The following is a 27,580-nucleotide window of genomic DNA, read 5'->3' as shown; positions in this document are numbered from 1 at the left end:
GGGATCCAGACATGTTGTTTTCCACGGTAGAAGTGGTCAGAAACCTTCCAGACATGTTTTTTCCCACGGTAGAAGTGGTCAGAAGCCTTCCAGACATGTTTTCCCACGGTAGAAGTGGTCAGAAACCTTCCAGACATGTTGTTTTCCCACGGTAGAAGTGGTCAGAAACCTTCCAGACATGTTTTCCCACGGTAGAAGTGGTCAGAAACCTTCCAGACATGTTTTCCCACGGTAGAAGTGGTCAGAAACCTTCCAGACATGTTTTCCCACGGTCCAGACATGTTGTTTTCCCACGGTAGAAGTGGTCAGAAACCTTCCAGACATGTTGTTTTCCCACGGTAGAAGTGGTCAGAAACCTTCCAGACATGTTGTTTTCCCACGGTAGAAGTGGTCAGAAACCTTCCAGACATGTTGTTTTCCCACGGTAGAAGTGGTCAGAAACCTTCCAGACATGTTTTCCCACGGTAGAAGTGGTCAGAAACCTTCCAGACATGTTTTCCCACGGTAGAAGTGGTCAGAAACCTTCCAGACATGTTGACATGTTGTTTTCCCACGGTAGAAGTGGTCAGAAACCTTCAGACATGTTGTTTTCCCACGGTAGAAGTGGTCAGAAACCTTCCAGACATGTGGTTTTCCCACGGTAGAAGTGGTCAGAAACCTTCCAGACATGTGGTTTCCCACGGTAGAAGTGGTCAGAAACCTTCCAGACATGTTGTTTTCCCACGGTAGAAGTGGTCAGAAACCTTCCAGACATGTTGTTTTCCCACGGTAGAAGTGGTCAGAAACCTTCCAGACATGTGGTTTTCCCACGGTAGAAGTGGTCAGAAACCTTCCAGACATGTGGTTTTCCCACGGTAGAAGTGGTCAGAAACCTTCCAGACATGTTGTTTTCCCACGGTAGAAGTGGTCAGAAACCTTCCAGACATGTTGTTTTCCCACGGTAGAAGTGGTCAGAAACCTTCCAGACATGTGGTTTTCCCACGGTAGAAGTGGTCAGAAACCTTCCAGACATGTTGTTTTCCCACGGTAGAAGTGGTCAGACATGTTCACGGTAGAAGTGGTCAGAAACCTTCCAGACATGTGGTTTTCCCCAGACATGTTGTTTTAGAAGTGGTCAGAAACCTTCCAGACATGTCCAGACATGTTTTCCCACGGTAGAAGTGGTCAGAAACCTTCCAGACATGTTGTTTTCCCACGGTAGAAGTGGTCAGAAACCTTCCAGACATGTTGTTTTCCCACGGTAGAAGTGGTCAGAAACCTTCCAGACATGTGGTTTTCCCACGGTAGAAGTGGTCAGAAACCTTCCAGACATGTTGTTTTCCCACGGTAAAAGTGGTAGAAAAGACATTCAGAAACCTTCCAGACATGTTGTTTTTAGAAGTGGTCAGAAACCTTCCAGACATGTGGTTTTCCCACGTAGAAGTGGTAGAAGACATGTTGTTTTCAGAAACCATGTTGTTTTCCAGACATCCAGACATGTTTTTGTTTTCCAGACACGGTAGAAGTGGTCAGAAACCTTCCAGACATGTTGTTTTCCCACGGTAGAAGTGGTCAGAAACCTTCCAGACATGTTTTCCCATGTGGTTTTCCCACGGTAGAAGTGGTCAGAAACCTTCCAGACATGTTGTTTTCCCACGGTAGAAGTGGTCAGAAACCTTCCAGACATGTTGTTTTCCCACGGTAGAAGTGGTCAGAAACCTTCCAGACATGTGGTTTTCCCACGGTAGAAGTGGTCAGAAACCTTCCAGACATGTTTTCCCACGGTAGAAGTGGTCAGAAACCTTCCAGACATGTTGTTTTCCCACGGTAGAAGTGGTCAGAAACCTTCCAGACATGTTGTTTTCCCACGGTAGAAGTGGTCAGAAACCTTCCAGACATGTTGTTTTCCCACGGTAGAAGTGGTCAGAAACCTTCCAGACATGTTGTTTTCCCACGGTAGAAGTGGTCAGAAACCTTCCAGACATGTTGTTTTCCCACGGTAGAAGTGGTCAGAAACCTTCCAGACATGTTGTTTTCCCACGGTAGAAGTGGTCAGAAACCTTCCAGACATGTTGTTTTCCCACGGTAGAAGTGGTCAGAAACCTTCCAGACATGTTGTTTTCCGGTAGAAGTGGTCAGAAACCTTCCAGACATGTTGTTTTCCCACGGTAGAAGTGGTCAGTGGTCAGAAACCTTCCAGACATGTTGTTTTCCCACGGTAGAAGTGGTCAGAAACCTTCCAGACATGTTGTTTTCCCACGGTAGAAGTGGTCAGAAACCTTCCAGACATGTTGTTTTCCCACGGTAGAAGTGGTCAGAAACCTTCCAGACATGTTGTTGTTTTCAGACACACGGTAGAAGTGGTCAGAAACCTTCCAGACATTCCCACGGTAGAAGTGGTCAGAAAGTGACTTTTTGGAGCTGAATGCCAAAACATCCTCAGGAGATAGAGACGATCAAAGTTGACCCATTTTGCAAACCCAACCCCACCTTATTGTGAGACATCCATGTCTTCATCACTGAAATAGATACCAGGTGGAGTTTGGTATCATGTGTAAACATGTCGGGTTTCGTTCAAGTCAAAAGGGGATGCAGTCAGAATGTGAATGAAATCACATGGAACGACCCAAATCCTACAGTACAGAACAAGTGTAGACCTTCAGTAGAATGACCCCCTTAAAAACCACACTGTGGTTCAACAACTGCAGATAGTTTGTGCCTGTGTTTAAGACAGTAGAGTTTGTGCCTGTGTTTAAGATACTCACGGGTGTTAATCAGATCATCAGTCACCTCCCCTTGCACTCCCAAAACGACTTCCTCTTCCTCTTTTGAGATATCCTGCTCTTCCTCTCCAAAGGTTCTTCCTCCTCTTTCACTGTAACATCCTCCTCTTCTTCTTTCACTGTGGCAGCCTCCTCTTCTTCTTTCACTGTAACATCCTCCTCTTCTTCTTTCACTGTAACATCCTCCTCTTCTTCTTTCACTGTGGCAGCCTCCTCTTCCTCCTTCCCCACTCCAAAAACGGCATCCTCTTCTTCATCCTCCTCCTTCACTGTAATCACGTCCTCTTCCACGACACTGTTCACCCACAGACCCTCTTTCTCCGTCCAGCAGACCTCCTCTTCTTTAGCAAGGGGGAGTAACTTAGTGAGCTCATTGTCGGGAATGTTAGTCAACTAGCTTAGGTCATTATACCAACAAAAAGATACTTGTAGTAGCCAGCTGGTTTGATGAAAGATGGGGACACCGACGGTTCGTTACTCACCGAAGTAAAAAAATGAATCATTTAACTTAATATATACATTTTTACAAGCCGTTTGTTTATTTCTGGAAAACGTGTTGGTGAAAAGTTAACTAAATTAGCTTCAGCTACTGGTGCCGTCGAAACGGCCGTAGCCATCTATAACGTAGCCAACAAACAACGCCGTCCCTAACTGGAAGTGAAATTAAAAAACTCGATTAACGGTACTAAGGTGTAAACATAAGTGTATTTAAAACACATTGCCGAACATCCATAGGACGTGTCTGGACACATTTAACTCTTTTTTTTTTTGTTTGGTTTAGCAAGCTGCTACTGATGAGTCGCTTCTTCTTCTTTATGATTTGTTTTGGCGGATTTGTCAGCGTTACACCGCCGCCTACTGTACTGGAGTGGGAGGCCCGTCACAACCGACCTGCATTTACTTCCGGTAAGACGGGAACAAGGACAATTACCATGGCAACTATTAACCCGCTTTAAAAACCCACCACCCCATTCCACTATTTAACCCTGTCTAATCCTAGTCCAGAACACTACCACCCCATTCCACTATTTAACCCTGTATAATCCTACTCCAGACCAGTGGTCTGAGGACAGAACACTACCACCCCATTCCTCTACAGTGCCTTGCGAAAGTATTCGGCCCCCTTGAACTTTGCGACCTTTTGCCACATTTCAGGCTTCAAACATCAAGATATACAACTGTATTTTTTGTGAAGAATCAACAACAAGTGGGACACAATCATGAAGTGGAACGACATTTATTGGATATTTCAAATTTTTTAACAAATCAAAAACTGAAAAATTGGGCGTGCAAAATTATTCAGCCACCTTAAGTTAATACTTTGTAGCACCACCTTTTGCTGCGATTACAGCTGTAAGTCGCTTGGGGTATGTCTCTATCAGTTTTGCACATCGAGAGACTGAATTTTTTCCCATTCCTCCTTGCAAAACAGCTTGAGCTCAGTGAGGTTGGATGGAGAGCATTTGTGAACAGCAGTTTTCAGTGCTTTCCACAGATTCTCGATTGGATTCAGGTCTGGACTTTGACTTGGCCATTCTAACACCTGGATATGTTTATTTTTGAACCATTCCATTGTAGATTTTGCTTTATGTTTTGGATCATTGTCTTGTTGGAAGACAAATCTCCGTCCCAGTCTCAGGTCTTTTGCTGAAGAAAAGCAGGCCCAAACCATGATGCTGCGGGTATGGTGTGTTCAGGGTGATGAGCTGTGTTGCTTTTACGCCAAACATAACGTTTTGCATTGTTGCCAAAAAGTTCAATTTTGGTTTCATCTGACCAGAGCACCTTCTTCCACATGTTTGGTGTGTCTCCCAGGTGGCTTGTGGCAAACTTTAAACAACACTTTTTATGGATATCTTTAAGAAATGGCTTTCTTCTTGCCACTCTTCCATAAAGGCCAGATTTGTGCAATATACGACTGATTGTTGTCCTATGGACAGAGTCTCCCACCTCAGCTGTAGATCTCTGCAGTTCATCCAGAGTGATCATGGGCCTCTTGGCTGCATCTCTGATCAGTCTTCTCCTTGTATGAGCTGAAAGTTTAGAGGGACGGCCAGGTCTTGGTAGATTTGCAGTGGTCTGATACTCCTTCCATTTCAATATTATCGCTTGCACAGTGCTCCTTGGGATGTTTAAAGCTTGGGAAATATTTTTGTATCCAAATCCGGCTTTAAACTTCTTCACAACAGTATCTCGGACCTGCCTGGTGTGTTCCTTGTTCTTCATGATGCTCTCTGCGCTTTTAACGGACCTCTGAGACTATCACAGTGCAGGTGCATTTATACGGAGACTTGATTACACACAGGTGGATTGTATTTATCATCATTAGTCATTTAGGTCAACATTGGATCATTCAGAGATCCTCACTGAACTTCTGGAGAGAGTTTGCTGCACTGAAAGTAAAGGGGCTGAATAATTTTGCACGCCTAATTTTTCAGTTTTTGATTTGCTAAAAAAGTTTGAAATATCCAATAAATGTCGTTCCACTTCATGATTGTGTCCCACTTGTTGTTGATTCTTCACAAAAAAATACAGTTTTATATCTTTATGTTTGAAGCCTGAAATGTGGCAAAAGGTCGCAAAGTTCATGGGGCCGAATACTTTCGCAAGGCACTGTATGTAACCCTGTCTAATCCTGCTCCAGACCAGTGGTCTGAGGACAGAACACTACCACTCAACACCCACTGCAACTGTTCTGCAGTAAATCCTCACAATCCAATCTCAGCCGCTTCCACCACAACTTCTATTTTCTGTGACTTTATACGATCCATTTTTGCAGAACAATGTACAACCGCGGCTATAACTGCTAAAAACCGCCCCACCTTACTGAAGCACATATTCTTCCCATCCCCCTGTGCTCTACTCAGAGGAAATACACTCAGGATCCCTCACCCTGCTATACCCATCTTCCTCTTCACTGTTTCGGAATACGACACTCTGCAATACTCTTAACGCTGGAAACCTCAACCTGCCTTTCTCTCACCAGACTCCTCCGATCTCCAGCCCATGGGCACCCCCCAACAGCGAACACACACATATGTTATCCACTGATAGTAAACATTCCTTCGTCTCATGCCCTGCTGCACACTTCTCACATCTAGGAATCTCCCTCCTCCATTTTGGAGGACATATATTTCCATTGTTAGATCGGTCACTCGAATATCGTGTCGATGTAATAGACAATCTTTGGTACTGTCCAATGGTTTTTAAACTGCATGTCCCACAGCAGCATCACCGACCGAAAACACACACACACACACACACACACACACACACACACACACACAAATAATACATTGGTTTAACCTATTTAAAACATAAGCAGTCCAAACACGTCAACAAAATGTATTCAATTTGAACTAATAAATCCATTCATTTGACAGAGTGAGGCAGACATGGTGTTTCCTATTAAATCCATTCATTTTACAGAGTGAGGCAGACATGGTGTTTTTTATTAAATCCATTCATTTTACAGAGTGAGGCAGACATGGTGTTGCCTATTAAATCCATTCATTTTACAGAGTGAGGCAGACATGGTGTTTCCTATCAAATCCATTCATTTGACAGAATGAGGCAGACATGGTGTTTCCTAATAAATCCATTCATTTGACAGAGTGAGGCAGACATGCAGTGATACATTATTAAACATTTTGTCCGGTGTATCTGAAACATGTCACGGCTCCTGAGTGGCACAGCGGTCTAAGGCACTGCATCTCAGTGCAAGAGGTGTCACTACAGTCCCTGGCTCGAATCCGGCCGTGATTGGGCGGCACACAATTGTCCCGGCGCCGTCCGGGTTTGGCCGAGGTAGGCCGTCACTGGAAATAAGAATTTGTTCTGAACTGACTTGCCTCGTTAAATAAAAAAATATGACCTACCTTCAGTAAGAAATAATAATGATATACAATTGAACTCTCTGTGTGAAAGTGGGACAAAACACACACAAATGACTAAGCAATTTATTTCCCCAAAAATGTTTTATTTCAAAACGATTTTTTACAGCACTATTCCCTTTAGAAGGCTTTAGCTCAGTGGGCTAACAGCACAGCCTTGCGGTGGACTTGCATGTATACAGGGTTCAAATCCACGGCTCTCAGCCACATGTGTAAGGCATCAAGAGATGGAGCAGACTCTCTGGTTTAGAATACCCAAACAGCCTATCAGTGATGGAGCAGGCCTTCTGGTTTAGAATACCCAAACAGCCTATCAGTGATGGAGCAGACTCTCTGGTTTAGAATACCCAAACAGCCTATCAGTGATGGAGCAGACTCTCTGGTTTAGAATACCCAAACAGCCTATCAGTGATGGAGCAGACTCTCTGGTTTAGAATACCCAAACAGCCTATCAGTGATGGAGCAGGCTCTCTGGTTTAGGATACCCAAACAGCCTATCGGTGATGGAGCAGACTCTCTGGTTTAGAATACCCAAACAGCCTATCAGTGATGGAGCAGGCTCTCTGGTTTAGAATACCCAAACAGCCTATCAGTGATGGAGCAGACTCTCTGGTTTAGAATACCCAAACAGCCTATCAGTGATGGAGCAGACTCTCTGGTTTAGAATACCCAAACAGCCTATCAGTGATGGAGCAGGCTCTCTGGTTTAGAATACCCAAACAGCCTATCAGTGATGGAGCAGACTCTCTGGTTTAGAATACCCAAACAGCCTATCAGTGATGGAGCAGACTCTCTGGTTTAGAATACCCAAACAGCCTATCAGTGATGGAGCAGACTCTCTGGTTTAGGATACCCAAACAGCTCAAAGTCTGGCTCATACAAACTGTACAGCTTCCTCCTCAACTCGGCCGGAACCTCAGCGAACCAATCCCGTTCCCAGCTGGCCGCTGTGCGGTTCCGGTTGCTAGGCGGGAACTTTATCTGGTCTTCCAGGCCCAGGATCCGGAGCAGCTGATCCGAGTCGTCCTCCAGGTTTTCCAGCGTGCCGATGAAATCATAGTGGATCTGACAGGGGTGACAGAGCCGGTACACCTGGGGAGGAGAAGAACTTAATTGAGTACAGTTGGGTTGAGAGCACACACACGCACGTACACACACACACGCACACACACATACACACATACACACATACACACAAACACACACACGCACACACACACACACGCAGACACACACACACGCACGTACACACACACACACGCACGTACACACACACACGCAGACACACACACACGCAGACACACACGCACGCACACACGCACGCACGCACACACGCACACACACATGCACACAAACACACACACGCACATACACGCACAAACACGCACGCACATACACACATACACGTAGACACACGCAGACACACCCACCCACGCACCCACCCACCCACCCACCCACCCACTCACCTGGCGCCAGTGTTCGTTGAACGGCTGCTCCTGCTCCGTCTGGGGGTCGAGGAGATACCGGACGAACTCCGGGAACGACGGCTGGATCCCCGCCTCGAACGCCTCCGCCGCTGACTCCGGAACCCTGGAGGTCCCGCTTCGTTTCCATAACGACGTAGCATGACCGAGCCAAACTGGCGGTAGAAGTCTTCGTTGGGCTGTTGGAACTTGTTCCGGAAGGCGGAGATGAGTCGGACGAAGGGGTCGCGGACAAACAGGAACTTGGTGTAACTCTGCAGTTTCACCCTCATCAGGTGACGGGAGAGACGGCCATACCTACGCCAGAACTATAGGAGGAGGAGGAGGAGGATGGAGGGGATGAGGATGGAGGAGGAGGAGGGAGGGGATGAGGATGGCGGAGGAGGAGGGACGAGATGAGGATGGAGGAGGAGGGAGGGGATGGAGGAGGAGGGAGGGGATGAGGATGGAGGAGGAGGAGGAGGGAGGGGATGAGGATGGAGGAGGAGGAGGGAGGGGATGAGGATGGAGGAGGAGGAGGGAGGGGATGAGGATGGAGGAGGAGGAGGAGGGAGGGGATGAGGATGGAGGAGGAGGAGGGAGTGAAGAGAAGGGGATAAAGAAGTTGGATGACGCATCTTCACACAGTATACACACAGTACACACACAGTACACAGACAGTACACACACAGTATACACACAGTATACACACAGTACACACGCAGTATACACACAGTACACACGCAGTATACACACAGTATACACACAGTACACACACAGTATACACACAGTACACAGACAGTATACACACAGTATACAGACCTTGGAGAAGGTGAGGTGCAGGGAGGAGTTGTGTATGAGGTCAGGGGGCAGGGCCTGGGGGTCACGGTAAGGTTGTCCATCCGGAGCCAGCAGACCCTCAGAGAGAACCACCATTACACGCTTCCAGTTGGTACATGCTACCTAGAGAGAGGAGGAGGAGAGGAGGTGGAGGACAGGAGGGAGGATGGGAGCGACGGTGTAGGAGGAGGATGGGAGGCGAAGGGGTAGGAGGAGGAGGATGGGAGGCGAAGGGGTAGGAGGAGGAGGATGGGAGGCGAAGAAGTAGGAGGAGGAGGATGGGAGACGAAGGAGGAGGAGGATGGGAGACGAAGGGGTAGGAGGACGAGGATGGGAGGCGAAGGGGTAGGAGGACGAGGATGGGAGGCGAAGGGGTAGGAGGACGAGGATGGGAGGCGAAGGGGTAGGAGGAGGATGGGAGGTGAAGGGTTGAGAGGATGGGAGGTGAAGGGTTGAGAGGAAGAGGATGGGAGGCGAAGGGGTAGGAAGAGGAGGAGGATGGGAGGCAAAGGGTTGGGAGGAAGAGGAGGAAGAGGATGGGAGGCGAATGGGTAGGAGGAAGAGGATGGGAGGCAAAGGGGTAGGAGGAGGAAGAGGATGGGAGGTGAATGGGTAGGAGGAGGAGGAAGAGGAGGAAGGGGTAGGAGGAGGAAGAGGAGGAAGGGGTAGGAGGAGGAAGAGGAGGAAGGGGTAGGAGGAGGATAGGAGGCGAAGGGGTAGGAGGAGGAAGAGGAGGAAGGGGATGGGAGGCAAAGGGGTGAAGGAGGAGGATCAAATATTTTTTTTTATATCAACAGTTGTCACATAGTGCTTTACAGACAGCCAGCCTATCACTCCAAACAGCAAGCAATGCAGATGCAGAACCACAGTGTCTAGGAAAAACTCCCTAGAAGGCAGGAACCTAGGAAGAAACCTAGAGGGGAACCCGGCTTTGAGGGGCGGACAGTCCTCTTCCCCTCCCTACCTTGGGAACATAGCAGTAGATGATCTCATGTCTGTCGTCTACGATCAGGTGGTTTAACTCTCGGTTGGGAATCTGATCAAACGTCCGGAATTTTCCTGGGAATTCTAATGATCCGTTCCCAGAACACATATGACTGATCCGCCTCCTCCTCTCCTCCTGTCTCCTCCTCCTCCTCTCTTTTCTCTTCCTCCACCTGCCTCACTCTCTCCTCTTCTCGCTTCCCTTCCTCTCCTCTCCACCTCGTCTCCAGCTCTGAGGAGTCTGTTACTTGGGGGAGGGGGTGTTCCTCCCCTGGGGGTTTGGGGGTCGCCCTCCTCCCCTCTTCAGGCCGGTCAGGCTCTGTGGTTCTGGGGGGTTTGTGGGCCGCTTGCTCCTGGGTGTCCCGGGGTGGGGGTTTGGTGGGTGTGGAGGAGCTGGGTGAGGTGGGGTGGGGGTGAGGGTCATGGGGGTAAAGGTCATGAGGGTCGTGGGGGTAGAGATTGAGCGCTCCCACGTCGTCCCAATAGAGGATGATGAGCAGGACCATTAACACAGACCCCAGCAGGAACGCCAGACGGAAGCATCGGGACGTTCCCATGGTTACCACAGCAGAGGGGGCGGAGTTATCTCAGCTCCATGGCCCGACGGTCACTAAGGGAAACACATCCTGGTTGCTGACGACAACACCTGAGAGACAACAGGTGAAAAGAATCCAGGAGTCACACCAACACACATAAACTGTGTCTAAACACGTGGTAGAGTTAGTGATCTGATCGAACACGTGGTAGAGTTAGTGATCTGATTGAACACGTGATAGAGTTAGTGGTTAGTGATCTGATCGAACACGTGATAGAGTTAGTGGTTAGTGATCTGATCGAACACGTGGTAGAGTTAGTGGTTAGCGATCTGATCGAACACGTGGTAGAGTTAGTGGTTAGTGATCTGATCTAACACGTGATAGAGTTAGTGGTTAGTGATCTGATCAAACAAGTGGTAGAGTTAGTGGTTAGTGATCTGATTGAACACGTGATAGAGTTAGTGGTTAGTGATCTGATCGAACACGTGGTAGAGTTAGTGGTTAGTGATCTGATCAAACACGTGGTAGAGTTAGTGGTTAGTGATCTGATCGAACACGTGGTAGAGTTAGTGGTTAGTGATCTGATCAAACAAGTGGTAGAGTTAGTGGTTAGTGATCTGATCGAACACGTGGTAGAGTTAGTGGTTAGTGATCTGATCAGGAAAAACTCCTAGCCCATGTATAAATATATACCTGTACATATTAATTGGTAATCCAATCCAAAACTTGCCTTGAGGCTCTATACAGGTGGTGCCGCCATCAGACGCGTTGCCAAAGCAACCATGAAACAAGGAATCCAAAACTTACTTGCCAGAGGCTCCACGTTTTCAAACACAGGTCATTTCATAGGCTACAGAGTCCCTCCATGGTCAAAGCAAAACTGCTGGGATTTAAATTATACAATATAGCAGCCGAGTAGATTTCTTAGTTCAAAAACCGTATGGTACCACCATAACTGAGGTCTACCTGAGGCCTACCTGAAGCCTACCTGAAGCCTACCTAAGGTCTACCTGAAGTCTACCTGAGGCCTACCTGAAGTCTCAAACCTACAGGAGGGTAGCTCTCCAGGAACAGGGTTGGGCAGCCCTGCTCAACCCTACAGGAGGGTAGCTCTCCAGGACACACAGGAAGAGAGAAGGCCAGAGAGGCAGCCCTACTATGGTTGATTAATGTGGATATCAGAAATGGTCCGTGGGAACAGCAGTGGATAGGATCAGGGTGTTAAACTCACAGGCTGCTGTGAAGAAACCTGAACTCAACCAACCCTCTCTGACCTCTCGCTCTGACTCTCTCTCTCTGTCTCTCTCTCTCTCTGTCTCTCTCTCTGTCTGTCTCTCTCCCTCTGTCTCTTTCTCTCTCTCTCTCTCTCTGTGTCTCGTCAGGGGAGAGTTCTGTTTTAAACACTCACAGGGCCTAATTTTATTTTTTATTTTTAACAGGGAAGACATAGAGCCCTAGGTCTCTTTTTCAAATGTGCCCTGTTTACGGGTCAAAATAACCATACAATGGACAATGACAATGGCATAGAGGACATGGTCTGTCAGACAGTGTCCCTCATTTCATGGCAGGTAGCAATGTACGGCAGACAGCTCTCTGTTCTCCCCAACAGGACGAGTAGCCTATTCTCATCAGACAGGTCTTTGAAACCTTGAATAAGGGTTTCAAAATTGGGGATTATTATTATTATTTTTTATATATATACTTTGGAAGGAAATGCAGCTCTGTCTCGGGTTCTGCTGTTCAGCTGTTCTCTCTCTCTCTATGTGCTATTTCAAACCCACAGGACATAAATACAGTGCTTTAATAGCTACCACCAGTCAGCTGCCAAAAATACCAGGCAGCAAGGAGAAGCTTTGTCACGTTAGGTCATTTAAAAACAGACTTATAATATGAAATCATGTTTTAATATATTTTAATATGGCTATGAAATAAATCATTTAGATAGACAAATTGTATAATACCATAAGAATAAATAACATCGTATATAAAATATTTTATACAAATATTTAGTAAAAATTCAGCTCATAGATCAATCTGAAGTATTTTTCCACGCTGTAGGCAGACAGACAGACATAGCTGACAGACAGACAGACAGACAGACAGACAGACAGACAGACAGACAGACAGACAGACAGTGAGAGACAGACATAGCCGACAGACAGGCTAGTCCACCTGAACATGTTGGGTTCTAGTCCGCCTGAACATGTTGGGTTCTAGTCCGCCTGAACATGTTGGGTTCTAGTCCGCCTGAACATGTTGGGTTCTAGTCCGCCTGAACATGTTGGGTTCTAGTCCGCCTGAACATGTTGGGTTCTAGTCCACCTGAACATGTTGGGTTCTAGTCCACCTGAACATGTTGGGTTATGTGCTATAGGATGAATAATGTCTGACTGTTTTACCTCCAACACCACCACCTACTGAAATACTCCTCCGCCTCTCCCACCCACCCAACCAAACACACTCTACAAACAACATTCATTTATACAGTAGACAGAGTATACAGCTCCTTTTGAACACAATGTAACCATTCACTGACCCACCTCTCTCTCTCTCTCAAGGCTATGCTCACTGAGTCTGTACATAGTCAGAGCTTTCCATACGTTTGGGTAAGTCACAGTGGTCAGGTATTCTGCCACTGTGTACTCTCTGTTTAGGGCCAAATAGCATTCCAGTTTGCTCTGATTTTTCTTTCCAGTTTGTCAAATAATTATCGTTTGGTTTTCTCATGATTCGGTTGGGGGTCTAATTGTGTTGCTGTCCTGGGGCTCTGTGAGGTCTGTTTGTGTTTGTGAACAGGGCCCCGGGACCAGGGACTCTTCTCCAGGTTCACCTCTCTGTAGGTGATAGCTTTGTTATTGAAGGTTTGGGAATTGCTTCCTTTTATAGGTGGCTGTAGAATTGAATGACTCTTTTCTGGATTTTGATCATTAGCGGGTATCGGTCTATTTCTGCTCTGTGTTATTCTATGTTTTATGCTGTACACAAAGGATTTTATAAAGTCGTACGCTTTTCCCCCAAACACCACTTTCCATCAATTTGTATAGCAGACCCTCATGCCAAATTGAGTTAAATGCTTTTTGAAAACAACAAAACATGAGACTTTGCCTTTGTTTTTGTTTGTTTGACAATTAGGGTGTGCTCTACAGTAGACCCAGACTCTATAGTCCCAGTCTACTAGACCCAGTCTCTATAGTCCCAGTCTCTACAGTAGACCCAATCTCTATAGTCCCAGTCTACTAGACCCAGTCTCTATAGTCCCAGTCTCCAAAGTAGACCCAGACTCTATAGTCCCAGTCTCTATAGTCCCAGTCTCCACAGTAGACCCAGCCTCCACAGTAGACCCAGCCTCTATAGTCCCAGTCTCTATAGTCCCGGTCTCTACAGTAGACCCAGTCTCTATAGTCCCAGTCTCTACAGTAGACCCAGTCTCTATAGTCCCAGTCTCTATAGTCCCAGTCTCTACAGTAGACCCAGTCTCTATAGTCCCAGTCTCCACAGTAGACCCAGTCTCTACAGTCCCAGTCTCCACAGTAGACCCAGCCTCCACAGTAGACCCAGTCTCTATAGTCCCACTCTCTATAGTCCCAGTCTCCACAGTAGACCCAGTCTCTATAGTCCCAGTCTCTATAGTCCCAGTCTCTACAGTAGACCCAGTCTCTATAGTCCCAGTCTCTATAGTCCCAGTCTCCACAGTAGACCCAGTCTCTATAGTCCCAGTCTCCACAGTAGACCCAGACTCTATAGTCCCAGTCTCTACAGTAGACCCAGACTCTATAGTCCCAGTCTCTATAGTCCCAGTCTCCACAGTAGACCCAGCCTCCACAGTAGACCCAGTCTCTATAGTCCCACTCTCTATAGTCCCAGTCTCCACAGTAGACCCAGTCTCTATAGTCCAAGTCTCTATAGTCCCAGTCTCTACAGTAGACCCAGTCTCTATAGTCCCAGTCTCTATAGTCCCAGTCTCCACAGTAGACCCAGTCTCTATAGTCCCAGTCTCCACAGTAGACCCATTCTCTATAGTCCCAGTCTCCACAGTAGACCCAGTCTCCACAGTAGACCCAGTCTCCACAGTAGACCCAGTCTCCACAGTAGACCCAGTCTCTATAGTCCCAGTCTCCACAGTAGACCCAGTCTCTATGGTCCCAGTCTCCACAGTAGACCCAGTCTCTATAGTCCCAGTCTCTATAGTCCCAGTCTCTACAGTAGACCCAGTCTCTATAGTCCCAGTCTCTATAGTCCCAGTCTCCACAGTAGACCCAGTCTCTATAGTCCCAGTCTCTATAGTCCCAGACTCTACAGTAGACCCAGTCTCCACAGTAGACCCAGTCTCCACAGTAGACCCAGTCTCTATAGTCCCAGTCTCCACAGTAGACCCAGTCTCCACAGTAGACCCAGTCTCCACAGTAGACCCAGTCTCCACAGTAGACCCAGTCTCTATAGTCCCAGTCTCTATAGTCCCAGTCTCTATAGTCCCAGTCTCTACAGTAGACCCAGTCTCTATAGTCCCAGTCTCTATAGTCCCAGTCTCCACAGTAGACCCAGTCTCTATAGTCCCAGTCTCTATAGTCCCAGACTCTACAGTAGACCCAGTCTCCACAGTAGACCCAGTCTCCACAGTAGACCCAGTCTCTATAGTCCCAGTCTCCACAGTAGACCCAGTCTCCACAGTAGACCCAGTCTCCACAGTAGACCCAGTCTCTATAGTCCCAGTCTCCACAGTAGACCCAGTCTCTATAGTCCCAGTCTCCACAGTAGACCCAGTCTCTATAGTCCCAGTCTCTACAATAGTCCCAGTCTCTACAGTAGACCCAGTCTCTATAGTCCCAGTCTCCACAGTAGACCCAGTCTCCACAGTAGACCCAGTCTCTATAGTCCCAGTCTCCACAGTAGACCCAGTCTCCACAGTAGACCCAGTCTCTATAGTCCCAGTCTCCACAGTAGACCCAGTCTCCACAGTAGACCCAGTCTCCACAGTAGACCCAGTCTCTACAGTAGTCCCAGTCTCTATAGTCCCAGTCTCCACAGTAGACCCAGTCTCTATAGTCCCAGTCTCTATAGTCCCAGTCTCTACAGTAGACCCAGTCTCCACCCACAGTAGACCCAGTCTCTATAGACCCAGACTCTATAGTCCCAGTCTCCACAGTAGACCCAGTCTCTATAGTCCCAGTCTCCACAGTAGACCCAGTCTCTATAGTCCCAGTTTCCACAGTAGACCCAGTCTCTACAGTCCCACTCTCTATAGTCCCAGTCTCCACAGTAGACCCAGTCTCTACAGTCCCACTCTCTATAGTCCCAGTCTCCACAGTAGACCCAGTCTCTACAGTCCCACTCTCTATAGTCCCAGTCTCCACAGTAGACCCAGTCTCTATAGTCCCACTCTCTATAGTCCCAGTCTCCACAGTAGACCCAGTCTGTATAGTCCCACTCTCTATAGTCCCAGTCTCCACAGTAGACCCGCTCTCTATAGTCCCAGTCTCCACAGTAGACCCAGCCTCCACAGTAGACCCAGACTCCACAGTAGACCCAGTCTCTATAGTCCCAGTCTCTATAGTCCCAGTCTCCACAGTAGACCCAGTCTCTATAGTCCCAGTCTCCACAGTAGACCCAGTCTCTATAGTCCCAGTCTCCACAGTAGACCCAGTCTCTATAGTCCCAGTCTCTATAGACCCAGTCTCCACAGTAGACCCAGTCTCTATAGTCCCAGTCTCCACAGTAGACCCAGTCTCTATAGTCCCAGTCTCCACAGTAGACCCAGTCTCTATAGTCCCAGTCTCCAAAGTAGGTCCAGTCTCTATAGTCCCAGTCTCTACAGTAGACCCAATCTCTATAGTCCCAGTCTACTAGACCCAGTCTCTATAGTCCCAGTCTCCAAAGTAGACCCAGACTCTATAGTCCCAGTCTACTAGATCCAGTCTCCACAGTAGACCCAGTCTCTATAGTCCCAGGCTCTACAGTAGACCCAGTCTCTACAGTCCCACTCTCTATAGTCCCAGTCTCCACAGTAGACCCAGTCTCTACAGTCCCACTCTCTATAGTCCCAGTCTCCACAGTAGACCCAGTCTCTATAGTCCCAGTCTCTATAGACCCAGTCTCCACAGTAGACCCAGTCTCTATAGTCCCAGTCTCCACAGTAGACCCAGTCTCTATAGTCCCAGTCTCCACAGTAGACCCAGTCTCTATAGTCCCAGTCTCCAAAGTAGGTCCAGTCTCTATAGTCCCAGTCTCTACAGTAGACCCAATCTCTATAGTCCCAGTCTACTAGACCCAGTCTCTATAGTCCCAGTCTCCAAAGTAGACCCAGACTCTATAGTCCCAGTCTACTAGATCCAGTCTCCACAGTAGACCCAGTCTCTATAGTCCCAGGCTCTACAGTAGACCCAGTCTCTACAGTCCCACTCTCTATAGTCCCAGTCTCCACAGTAGACCCAGTCTCTACAGTCCCACTCTCTATAGTCCCAGTCTCCACAGTAGACCCAGTCTCTATAGTCCCACTCTCTATAGTCCCAGTCTCCACAGTAGACCCAGTCTGTATAGTCCCACTCTCTATAGTCCCAGTCTCCACAGTAGACCCGCTCTCTATAGTCCCAGTCTCCACAGTAGACCCAGCCTCCACAGTAGACCCAGACTCCACAGTAGACCCAGTCTCTATAGTCCCAGTCTCTATAGTCCCGGTCTCTACAGTAGACCCAGTCTCTATAGTCCCAGTCTCTACAGTAGACCCAGTCTCTATAGTCCCAGTCTCTATAGTCCCAGTCTCTACAGTAGACCCAGTCTCTATAGTCCCAGTCTCCACAGTAGACCCAGTCTCTACAGTCCCAGTCTCCACAGTAGACCCAGCCTCCACAGTAGACCCAGTCTCTATAGTCCCACTCTCTATAGTCCCAGTCTCCACAGTAGACCCAGTCTCTATAGTCCCAGTCTCTATAGTCCCAGTCTCTACAGTAGACCCAGTCTCTATAGTCCCAGTCTCTATAGTCCCAGTCTCCACAGTAGACCCAGTCTCTATAGTCCCAGTCTCCACAGTAGACCCAGACTCTATAGTCCCAGTCTCTACAGTAGACCCAGACTCTATAGTCCCAGTCTCTATAGTCCCAGTCTCCACAGTAGACCCAGCCTCCACAGTAGACCCAGTCTCTATAGTCCCACTCTCTATAGTCCCAGTCTCCACAGTAGACCCAGTCTCTATAGTCCAAGTCTCTATAGTCCCAGTCTCTACAGTAGACCCAGTCTCTATAGTCCCAGTCTCTATAGTCCCAGTCTCCACAGTAGACCCAGTCTCTATAGTCCCAGTCTCCACAGTAGACCCATTCTCTATAGTCCCAGTCTCCACAGTAGACCCAGTCTCCACAGTAGACCCAGTCTCCACAGTAGACCCAGTCTCCACAGTAGACCCAGTCTCTATAGTCCCAGTCTCCACAGTAGACCCAGTCTCTATGGTCCCAGTCTCCACAGTAGACCCAGTCTCTATAGTCCCAGTCTCTATAGTCCCAGTCTCTACAGTAGACCCAGTCTCTATAGTCCCAGTCTCTATAGTCCCAGTCTCCACAGTAGACCCAGTCTCTATAGTCCCAGTCTCTATAGTCCCAGACTCTACAGTAGACCCAGTCTCCACAGTAGACCCAGTCTCCACAGTAGACCCAGTCTCTATAGTCCCAGTCTCCACAGTAGACCCAGTCTCCACAGTAGACCCAGTCTCCACAGTAGACCCAGTCTCCACAGTAGACCCAGTCTCTATAGTCCCAGTCTCTATAGTCCCAGTCTCTATAGTCCCAGTCTCTACAGTAGACCCAGTCTCTATAGTCCCAGTCTCTATAGTCCCAGTCTCCACAGTAGACCCAGTCTCTATAGTCCCAGTCTCTATAGTCCCAGACTCTACAGTAGACCCAGTCTCCACAGTAGACCCAGTCTCCACAGTAGACCCAGTCTCTATAGTCCCAGTCTCCACAGTAGACCCAGTCTCCACAGTAGACCCAGTCTCCACAGTAGACCCAGTCTCTATAGTCCCAGTCTCCACAGTAGACCCAGTCTCTATAGTCCCAGTCTCCACAGTAGACCCAGTCTCTATAGTCCCAGTCTCTACAATAGTCCCAGTCTCTACAGTAGACCCAGTCTCTATAGTCCCAGTCTCCACAGTAGACCCAGTCTCCACAGTAGACCCAGTCTCCACAGTAGACCCAGTCTCTATAGTCCCAGTCTCCACAGTAGACCCAGTCTCTATAGTCCCAGTCTCCACAGTAGACCCAGTCTCTATAGTCCCAGTCTCTACAATAGTCCCAGTCTCTACAGTAGACCCAGTCTCTATAGTCCCAGTCTCCACAGTAGACCCAGTCTCCACAGTAGACCCAGTCTCTATAGTCCCAGTCTCCACAGTAGACCCAGTCTCCACAGTAGACCCAGTCTCTATAGTCCCAGTCTCCACAGTAGACCCAGTCTCCACAGTAGACCCAGTCTCCACAGTAGACCCAGTCTCTACAGTAGTCCCAGTCTCTATAGTCCCAGTCTCCACAGTAGACCCAGTCTCTATAGTCCCAGTCTCTATAGTCCCAGTCTCTACAGTAGACCCAGTCTCCACCCACAGTAGACCCAGTCTCTATAGACCCAGACTCTATAGTCCCAGTCTCCACAGTAGACCCAGTCTCTATAGTCCCAGTCTCCACAGTAGACCCAGTCTCTATAGTCCCAGTTTCCACAGTAGACCCAGTCTCTACAGTCCCACTCTCTATAGTCCCAGTCTCCACAGTAGACCCAGTCTCTACAGTCCCACTCTCTATAGTCCCAGTCTCCACAGTAGACCCAGTCTCTACAGTCCCACTCTCTATAGTCCCAGTCTCCACAGTAGACCCAGTCTCTATAGTCCCACTCTCTATAGTCCCAGTCTCCACAGTAGACCCAGTCTGTATAGTCCCACTCTCTATAGTCCCAGTCTCCACAGTAGACCCGCTCTCTATAGTCCCAGTCTCCACAGTAGACCCAGCCTCCACAGTAGACCCAGACTCCACAGTAGACCCAGTCTCTATAGTCCCAGTCTCTATAGTCCCAGTCTCCACAGTAGACCCAGTCTCTATAGTCCCAGTCTCCACAGTAGACCCAGTCTCTATAGTCCCAGTCTCCACAGTAGACCCAGTCTCTATAGTCCCAGTCTCTATAGACCCAGTCTCCACAGTAGACCCAGTCTCTATAGTCCCAGTCTCCACAGTAGACCCAGTCTCTATAGTCCCAGTCTCCACAGTAGACCCAGTCTCTATAGTCCCAGTCTCCAAAGTAGGTCCAGTCTCTATAGTCCCAGTCTCTACAGTAGACCCAATCTCTATAGTCCCAGTCTACTAGACCCAGTCTCTATAGTCCCAGTCTCCAAAGTAGACCCAGACTCTATAGTCCCAGTCTACTAGATCCAGTCTCCACAGTAGACCCAGTCTCTATAGTCCCAGGCTCTACAGTAGACCCAGTCTCTACAGTCCCACTCTCTATAGTCCCAGTCTCCACAGTAGACCCAGTCTCTACAGTCCCACTCTCTATAGTCCCAGTCTCCACAGTAGACCCAGTCTCTATAGTCCCAGTCTCTATAGACCCAGTCTCCACAGTAGACCCAGTCTCTATAGTCCCAGTCTCCACAGTAGACCCAGTCTCTATAGTCCCAGTCTCCACAGTAGACCCAGTCTCTATAGTCCCAGTCTCCAAAGTAGGTCCAGTCTCTATAGTCCCAGTCTCTACAGTAGACCCAATCTCTATAGTCCCAGTCTACTAGACCCAGTCTCTATAGTCCCAGTCTCCAAAGTAGACCCAGACTCTATAGTCCCAGTCTACTAGATCCAGTCTCCACAGTAGACCCAGTCTCTATAGTCCCAGGCTCTACAGTAGACCCAGTCTCTACAGTCCCACTCTCTATAGTCCCAGTCTCCACAGTAGACCCAGTCTCTACAGTCCCACTCTCTATAGTCCCAGTCTCCACAGTAGACCCAGTCTCTATAGTCCCACTCTCTATAGTCCCAGTCTCCACAGTAGACCCAGTCTGTATAGTCCCACTCTCTATAGTCCCAGTCTCCACAGTAGACCCGCTCTCTATAGTCCCAGTCTCCACAGTAGACCCAGCCTCCACAGTAGACCCAGACTCCACAGTAGACCCAGTCTCTATAGTCCCAGTCTCTATAGTCCCAGTCTCCACAGTAGACCCAGTCTCTATAGTCCCAGTCTCCACAGTAGACCCAGTCTCTATAGTCCCAGTCTCCACAGTAGACCCAGTCTCTATAGTCCCAGTCTCTATAGACCCAGTCTCCACAGTAGACCCAGTCTCTATAGTCCCAGTCTCCACAGTAGACCCAGTCTCTATAGTCCCAGTCTCCACAGTAGACCCAGTCTCTATAGTCCCAGTCTCTATAGTCCCAGTCTCCACAGTAGACCCAGCCTCCACAGTAGACCCAGTCTCTATAGTCCCAGTCTCTACAGTAGACCCAGTCTCTATAGTCCCAGTCTCTATAGTCCCAGTCTCCACAGTAGACCCAGTCTCTATAGTCCCAGTCTCCACAGTAGACCCAGACTCTATAGTCCCAGTCTCTACAGTAGACCCAGACTCTATAGTCCCAGTCTCTATAGTCCCAGTCTCCACAGTAGACCCAGCCCCCACAGTAGACCCAGTCTCTATAGTCCCAGTCTCCACAGTAGACCCAGTCTCTATAGTCCAAGTCTCTATAGTCCCAGTCTCTACAGTAGACCCAGTCTCTATAGTCCCAGTCTCTATAGTCCCAGTCTCCACAGTAGACCCAGTCTCTATAGTCCCAGTCTCCACAGTAGACCCAGTCTCTATAGTCCCAGTCTCCACAGTAGACCCAGTCTCCACAGTAGACCCAGTCTCCACAGTAGACCCAGTCTCCACAGTAGACCCAGTCTCTATAGTCCCAGTCTCCACAGTAGACCCAGTCTCTATGGTCCCAGTCTCCACAGTAGACCCAGTCTCTATAGTCCCAGTCTCTATAGTCCCAGTCTCTACAGTAGACCCAGTCTCTATAGTCCCAGTCTCTATAGTCCCAGACTCTACAGTAGACCCAGTCTCCACAGTAGACCCAGTCTCCACAGTAGACCCAGTCTCTATAGTCCCAGTCTCCACAGTAGACCCAGTCTCCACAGTAGACCCAGTCTCCACAGTAGACCCAGTCTCCACAGTAGACCCAGTCTCTATAGTCCCAGTCTCTATAGTCCCAGTCTCTATAGTCCCAGTCTCTACAGTAGACCCAGTCTCTATAGTCCCAGTCTCTATAGTCCCAGTCTCCACAGTAGACCCAGTCTCTATAGTCCCAGTCTCTATAGTCCCAGACTCTACAGTAGACCCAGTCTCCACAGTAGACCCAGTCTCCACAGTAGACCCAGTCTCTATAGTCCCAGTCTCCACAGTAGACCCAGTCTCCACAGTAGACCCAGTCTCCACAGTAGACCCAGTCTCTATAGTCCCAGTCTCCACAGTAGACCCAGTCTCTATAGTCCCAGTCTCCACAGTAGACCCAGTCTCTATAGTCCCAGTCTCTACAATAGTCCCAGTCTCTACAGTAGACCCAGTCTCTATAGTCCCAGTCTCCACAGTAGACCCAGTCTCCACAGTAGACCCAGTCTCTATAGTCCCAGTCTCCACAGTAGACCCAGTCTCCACAGTAGACCCAGTATCTATAGTCCCAGTCTCCACAGTAGACCCAGTCTCCACAGTAGACCCAGTCTCCACAGTAGACCCAGTCTCTACAGTAGTCCCAGTCTCTATAGTCCCAGTCTCCACAGTAGACCCAGTCTCTATAGTCCCAGTCTCTATAGTCCCAGTCTCTACAGTAGACCCAGTCTCCACCCACAGTAGACCCAGTCTCTATAGACCCAGACTCTATAGTCCCAGTCTCCACAGTAGACCCAGTCTCTATAGTCCCAGTCTCCACAGTAGACCCAGTCTCTATAGTCCCAGTTTCCACAGTAGACCCAGTCTCTACAGTCCCACTCTCTATAGTCCCAGTCTCCACAGTAGACCCAGTCTCTACAGTCCCACTCTCTATAGTCCCAGTCTCCACAGTAGACCCAGTCTCTACAGTCCCACTCTCTATAGTCCCAGTCTCCACAGTAGACCCAGTCTCTATAGTCCCACTCTCTATAGTCCCAGTCTCCACAGTAGACCCAGTCTGTATAGTCCCACTCTCTATAGTCCCAGTCTCCACAGTAGAGCTCTCTATAGTCCCAGTCTCCACAGTAGACCCAGCCTCCACAGTAGACCCAGACTCCACAGTAGACCCAGTCTCTATAGTCCCAGTCTCTATAGTCCCAGTCTCCACAGTAGACCCAGTCTCTATAGTCCCAGTCTCCACAGTAGACCCAGTCTCTATAGTCCCAGTCTCCACAGTAGACCCAGTCTCTATAGTCCCAGTCTCTATAGACCCAGTCTCCACAGTAGACCCAGTCTCTATAGTCCCAGTCTCCACAGTAGACCCAGTCTCTATAGTCCCAGTCTCCACAGTAGACCCAGTCTCTATAGTCCCAGTCTCCAAAGTAGGTCCAGTCTCTATAGTCCCAGTCTCTACAGTAGACCCATCTCTATAGTCCCAGTCTACTAGACCCAGTCTCTATAGTCCCAGTCTCCAAAGTAGACCCAGACTCTATAGTCCCAGTCTACTAGATCCAGTCTCCACAGTAGACCCAGTCTCTATAGTCCCAGGCTCTACAGTAGACCCAGTCTCTACAGTCCCACTCTCTATAGTCCCAGTCTCCACAGTAGACCCAGTCTCTACAGTCCCACTCTCTATAGTCCCAGTCTCCACAGTAGACCCAGTCTCTATAGTCCCACTCTCTATAGTCCCAGTCTCCACAGTAGACCCAGTCTGTATAGTCCCACTCTCTATAGTCCCAGTCTCCACAGTAGACCCGCTCTCTATAGTCCCAGTCTCCACAGTAGACCCAGCCTCCACAGTAGACCCAGACTCCACAGTAGACCCAGTCTCTATAGTCCCAGTCTCTATAGTCCCAGTCTCCACAGTAGACCCAGTCTCTATAGTCCCAGTCTCCACAGTAGACCCAGTCTCTATAGTCCCAGTCTCCACAGTAGACCCAGTCTCTATAGTCCCAGTCTCTATAGACCCAGTCTCCACAGTAGACCCAGTCTCTATAGTCCCAGTCTCCACAGTAGACCCAGTCTCTATAGTCCCAGTCTCCACAGTAGACCCAGTCTCTATAGTCCCAGTCTCCAAAGTAGGTCCAGTCTCTATAGTCCCAGTCTCTACAGTAGACCCAATCTCTATAGTCCCAGTCTACTAGACCCAGTCTCTATAGTCCCAGTCTCCAAAGTAGACCCAGACTCTATAGTCCCAGTCTACTAGATCCAGTCTCCACAGTAGACCCAGGCTCTATAGTCCCAGGCTCTACAGTAGACCCAGTCTCTATAGTCCCTCCAAAGTCTCTATAGTCCCAGTCTCCACAGTAGACCCAGTCTCTATAGTCCCAGTCTCCACAGTAGTCCCAGGCTCTACAGTAGACCCAGTCTCTATAGTCCCAGTCTCCACAGTAGACCCAGTCTCCACAGTAGACCCAGTCTCCACAGTAGACCCAGTCTCTACAGTAGACCCAGTCTCTACAGTAGACCCAGTCTCTACAGTAGACCCAGTCTCTACAGTAGACCATGTCTCCCAGTAGACCCAGTCTCCACAGTAGACCCAGTCTCTATAGTCCCAGTCTCCACAGTAGACCCAGTCTCCTAGACCCAGTCTCCACAGTAGACCCAGTCTCCACAGTAGACCCAGTCTCTATAGTCCCAGTCTCCACAGTAGACCCAGTCTCCACAGTAGACCCAGTCTCCACAGTAGACCCAGTCTCTACAGTAGACCCAGTCTCTACAGTAGACCCAGTCTCCACAGTAGACCCAGTCTCCACAGTAGACCCTCTATAGTCCCACTCCTATAGTCCCACTCTCTACAGTAGACCCAGTCTCTATAGTCCAAGTCTCCAAAGTAGACCCAGCCTCTATAGTCCCAGTCTCCACAGTAGACCCAGTCTCTATAGTCCCAGTCTCCACAGTAGTCCCAGTCTCCACAGTAGACCCAGTCTCCACAGTAGACCCAGCCTCTATAGTCCCAGTCTCCACAGTAGACCCAGTCTCCACAGTAGACCCAGTCTCCACAGTAGACCCAGTCTCTATAGTCCCAGTCTCCACAGTAGACCCAGTCTCCACAGTAGACCCAGTCTCCACAGTAGACCCAGTCTCCACAGTAGACCCAGTCTCTACAGTAGACCCAGTCTCCACAGTAGACCCAGTCTCCACAGTAGACCCAGTCTCCACAGTAGACCCAGTCTCTATAGTCCCAGTCTCTACAGTAGACCCAGACTCTATAGTCCCAGTCTCTACAGTAGTCCCAGTCTCCAAAGTAGACCCAGTCTCTATAGTCCCAGTCTCCACAGTAGTCCCAGTCTCTATAGTAGATCCAGTCTCTACAGTAGACCCAGTCTCTACAGTAGACCCAGTCTCTACAGTAGTCCCAGTCTCTACAGTAGTCCCAGTCTCTATAGTCCCAGTCTCTACAGTAGTCCCAGTCTCTATAGTCCCAGTCTCCACAGTAGACCCAGTCTCTACAGTAGACCCAGTCTCTATAGTCCCAGTCTCTATCGTAGATCCAGTCTCTACAGTAGACCCAGTCTCTACAGTAGACCCAGTCTCTATAGTCCCAGTCTCCACAGTAGACCCAGACTCTATAGTCCCAGTCTCTATAGTCCCAGTCTCCACAGTAGACCCACTCTCCACAGTAGTCCCAGTCTCCACAGTAGACCCAGTCTCTATAGTCCCAGTCTCCACAGTAGACCCAGTCTCTACAGTAGACCCAGTCTCTATAGTCCCAGTCTCCAAAGTAGACCCAGCCTCTATAGTCCCAGTCTCCACAGTAGACCCAGTCTCCACAGTAGACCCAGTCTCTACAGTAGATCCAGTCTCCACAGTAGACCCAGTCTCTATAGTAGTCCCAGTCTCCACAGTAGACCCAGTCTCCACAGTAGACCCAGTCTCTACAGTAGATCCAGTCTCTACAGTAGATCCAGTCTCCACAGTAGACCCAGTCTCCACAGTAGACCCAGTCTCTATAGTCCCAGTCTCTACAGTAGATCCAGTCTCTACAGTAGACCCAGTCTCTACAGTAGACCCAGTCTCTACAGTAGACCCAGTCTACTAGACCCAGTCTCCACAGTAGTCCCAGTCTCCACAGTAGACCCAGTCTCTATAGTCCCAGTCTCTACAGTAGACCCAGTCTCCACAGTAGACCCAGTCTCTATAGTCCCAGACTCTACAGTGGACCCAGCCTCTATACTCTCAGCCTCCACAGTAGACCCAGTCTCTATAGTCCCAGTCTCCACAGTAGACCCAGTCTCTACAGTCCCACTCTCTATAGTCCCAGTCTCCACAGTAGACCCAGTCTCTATAGTCCCACTCTCTATAGTCCCAGTCTCCACAGTAGACCCAGTCCCACTCTCTATAGTCCCAGTCTCCACAGTAGACCCGCTCTCTATAGTCCCAGTCTCCACAGTAGACCCAGCCTCCACAGTAGACCCAGACTCCACAGTAGACCCAGACTCTATAGTCCCAGTCTCTATAGTCCCAGTCTCCACAGTAGACCCAGTCTCTATAGTCCCAGTCTCCACAGTAGACCCAGTCTCTATAGTCCCAGTCTCTATAGACCCAGTCTCCACAGTAGACCCAGTCTCTATAGTCCCAGTCTCCACAGTAGACCCAGTCTCTATAGTCCCAGTCTCCACAGTAGACCCAGTCTCTATAGTCCCAGTCTCCAAAGTAGGTCCAGTCTCTATAGTCCCAGTACTAGACCCAGTCTCTATAGTCCCAGTCTCAAAGTAGACCCAGACTCTATAGTCCCAGTCTACTAGATCCAGTCTCCACAGTAGACCCAGTCTCTATAGTCCAAGTCTCCAAAGTAGACCCAGTCTCTATAGTCCCAGTCTCCACAGTAGACCCAGTCTCCACAGTAGACCCAGTCTCCACAGTAGACCCAGTCTCCACAGTAGACCCAGTCTCTATAGTCCCAGTCTCCATAGTAGACCCAGTCTCCACAGTAGACCCAGTCTCCACAGTAGACCCAGTCTCCACAGTAGACCCAGTCTCTATAGTCCCACTCTCTATAGTCCCAGTCTCCACAGTAGACCCAGTCTCTATAGTCCCAGTCTCCACAGTAGTCCCAGTCTCCACAGTAGACCCAGTCTCTATAGTCCCAGTCTCCACAGTAGACCCAGTCTCTATAGTCCCAGTCTCTACAATAGTCCCAGTCTCCACAGTAGACCCAGCCTCTATAGTCCCAGTCTCCACAGTAGACCCAGTCTCCACAGTAGACCCAGTCTCTATAGTCCCAGTCTCCACAGTAGACCCAGTCTCCACAGTAGACCCAGTCTCTATAGTCCCAGTCTCCACAGTAGACCCAGTCTCCACAGTAGACCCAGTCTCCACAGTAGACCCAGACTCCACAGTAGACCCAGTCTCTACAGTAGACCCAGTCTCTATAGTCCCAGTCTCTACAGTAGTCCCAGTCTCCAAAGTAGACCCAGTCTCTATAGTCCCAGTCTCCACAGTAGTCCCAGTCTCTATAGTAGATTCAGTCTCTACAGTAGACCCAGTCTCTACAGTAGACCCAGTCTCTACAGTAGTCCCAGTCTCTACAGTAGTCCCAGTCTCTATAGTCCCAGTCTCTACAGTAGTCCCAGTCTCTATAGTCCCAGTCTCCACAGTAGACCCAGACTCTATAGTCCCAGTCTCTATAGTCCCAGTCTCCACAGTAGACCCAGTCTCCACAGTAGTCCCAGTCTCCACAGTAGACCCAGTCTCTATAGTCCCAGTCTCCACAGTAGACCCAGTCTCTACAGTAGATCCAGTCTCCACAGTAGACCCAGTCTCCACAGTAGACCCAGTCTCCACAGTAGACCCAGTCTCTATAGTCCCAGTCTCTACAGTAAATCCAGTCTCTACAGTAGACCCAGTCTCTACAGTAGACCCAGTCTACTAGACCCAGTCTCCACAGTAGTCCCAGTCTCCACAGTAGACCCAGTCTCTATCGTCCCAGTCTCCACAGTAGACCCAGTCTCTATAGTCCCAGTCTCTACAG

General features: G+C 49.0%; 1 pseudogene; it reads right to left on the bottom strand.

Annotated features, from left to right (window-relative positions):
• Nucleotides 1-6,182: 6,182 nt before the first annotated feature.
• Nucleotides 6,183-11,391, bottom strand: LOC135530257 (carbohydrate sulfotransferase 12-like; annotated as a pseudogene).
• Nucleotides 11,392-27,580: the final 16,189 nt, after the last annotated feature.

This window comes from Oncorhynchus masou, unplaced genomic scaffold (assembly GCF_036934945.1).
Source record: "Oncorhynchus masou masou isolate Uvic2021 unplaced genomic scaffold, UVic_Omas_1.1 unplaced_scaffold_1303, whole genome shotgun sequence".
Lineage (NCBI taxonomy): Eukaryota > Metazoa > Chordata > Actinopteri > Salmoniformes > Salmonidae > Oncorhynchus > Oncorhynchus masou.
The sequence above is the reverse complement of the archived record's forward strand: the minus strand, read 5'-3'. Positions and strand labels throughout refer to the sequence as shown.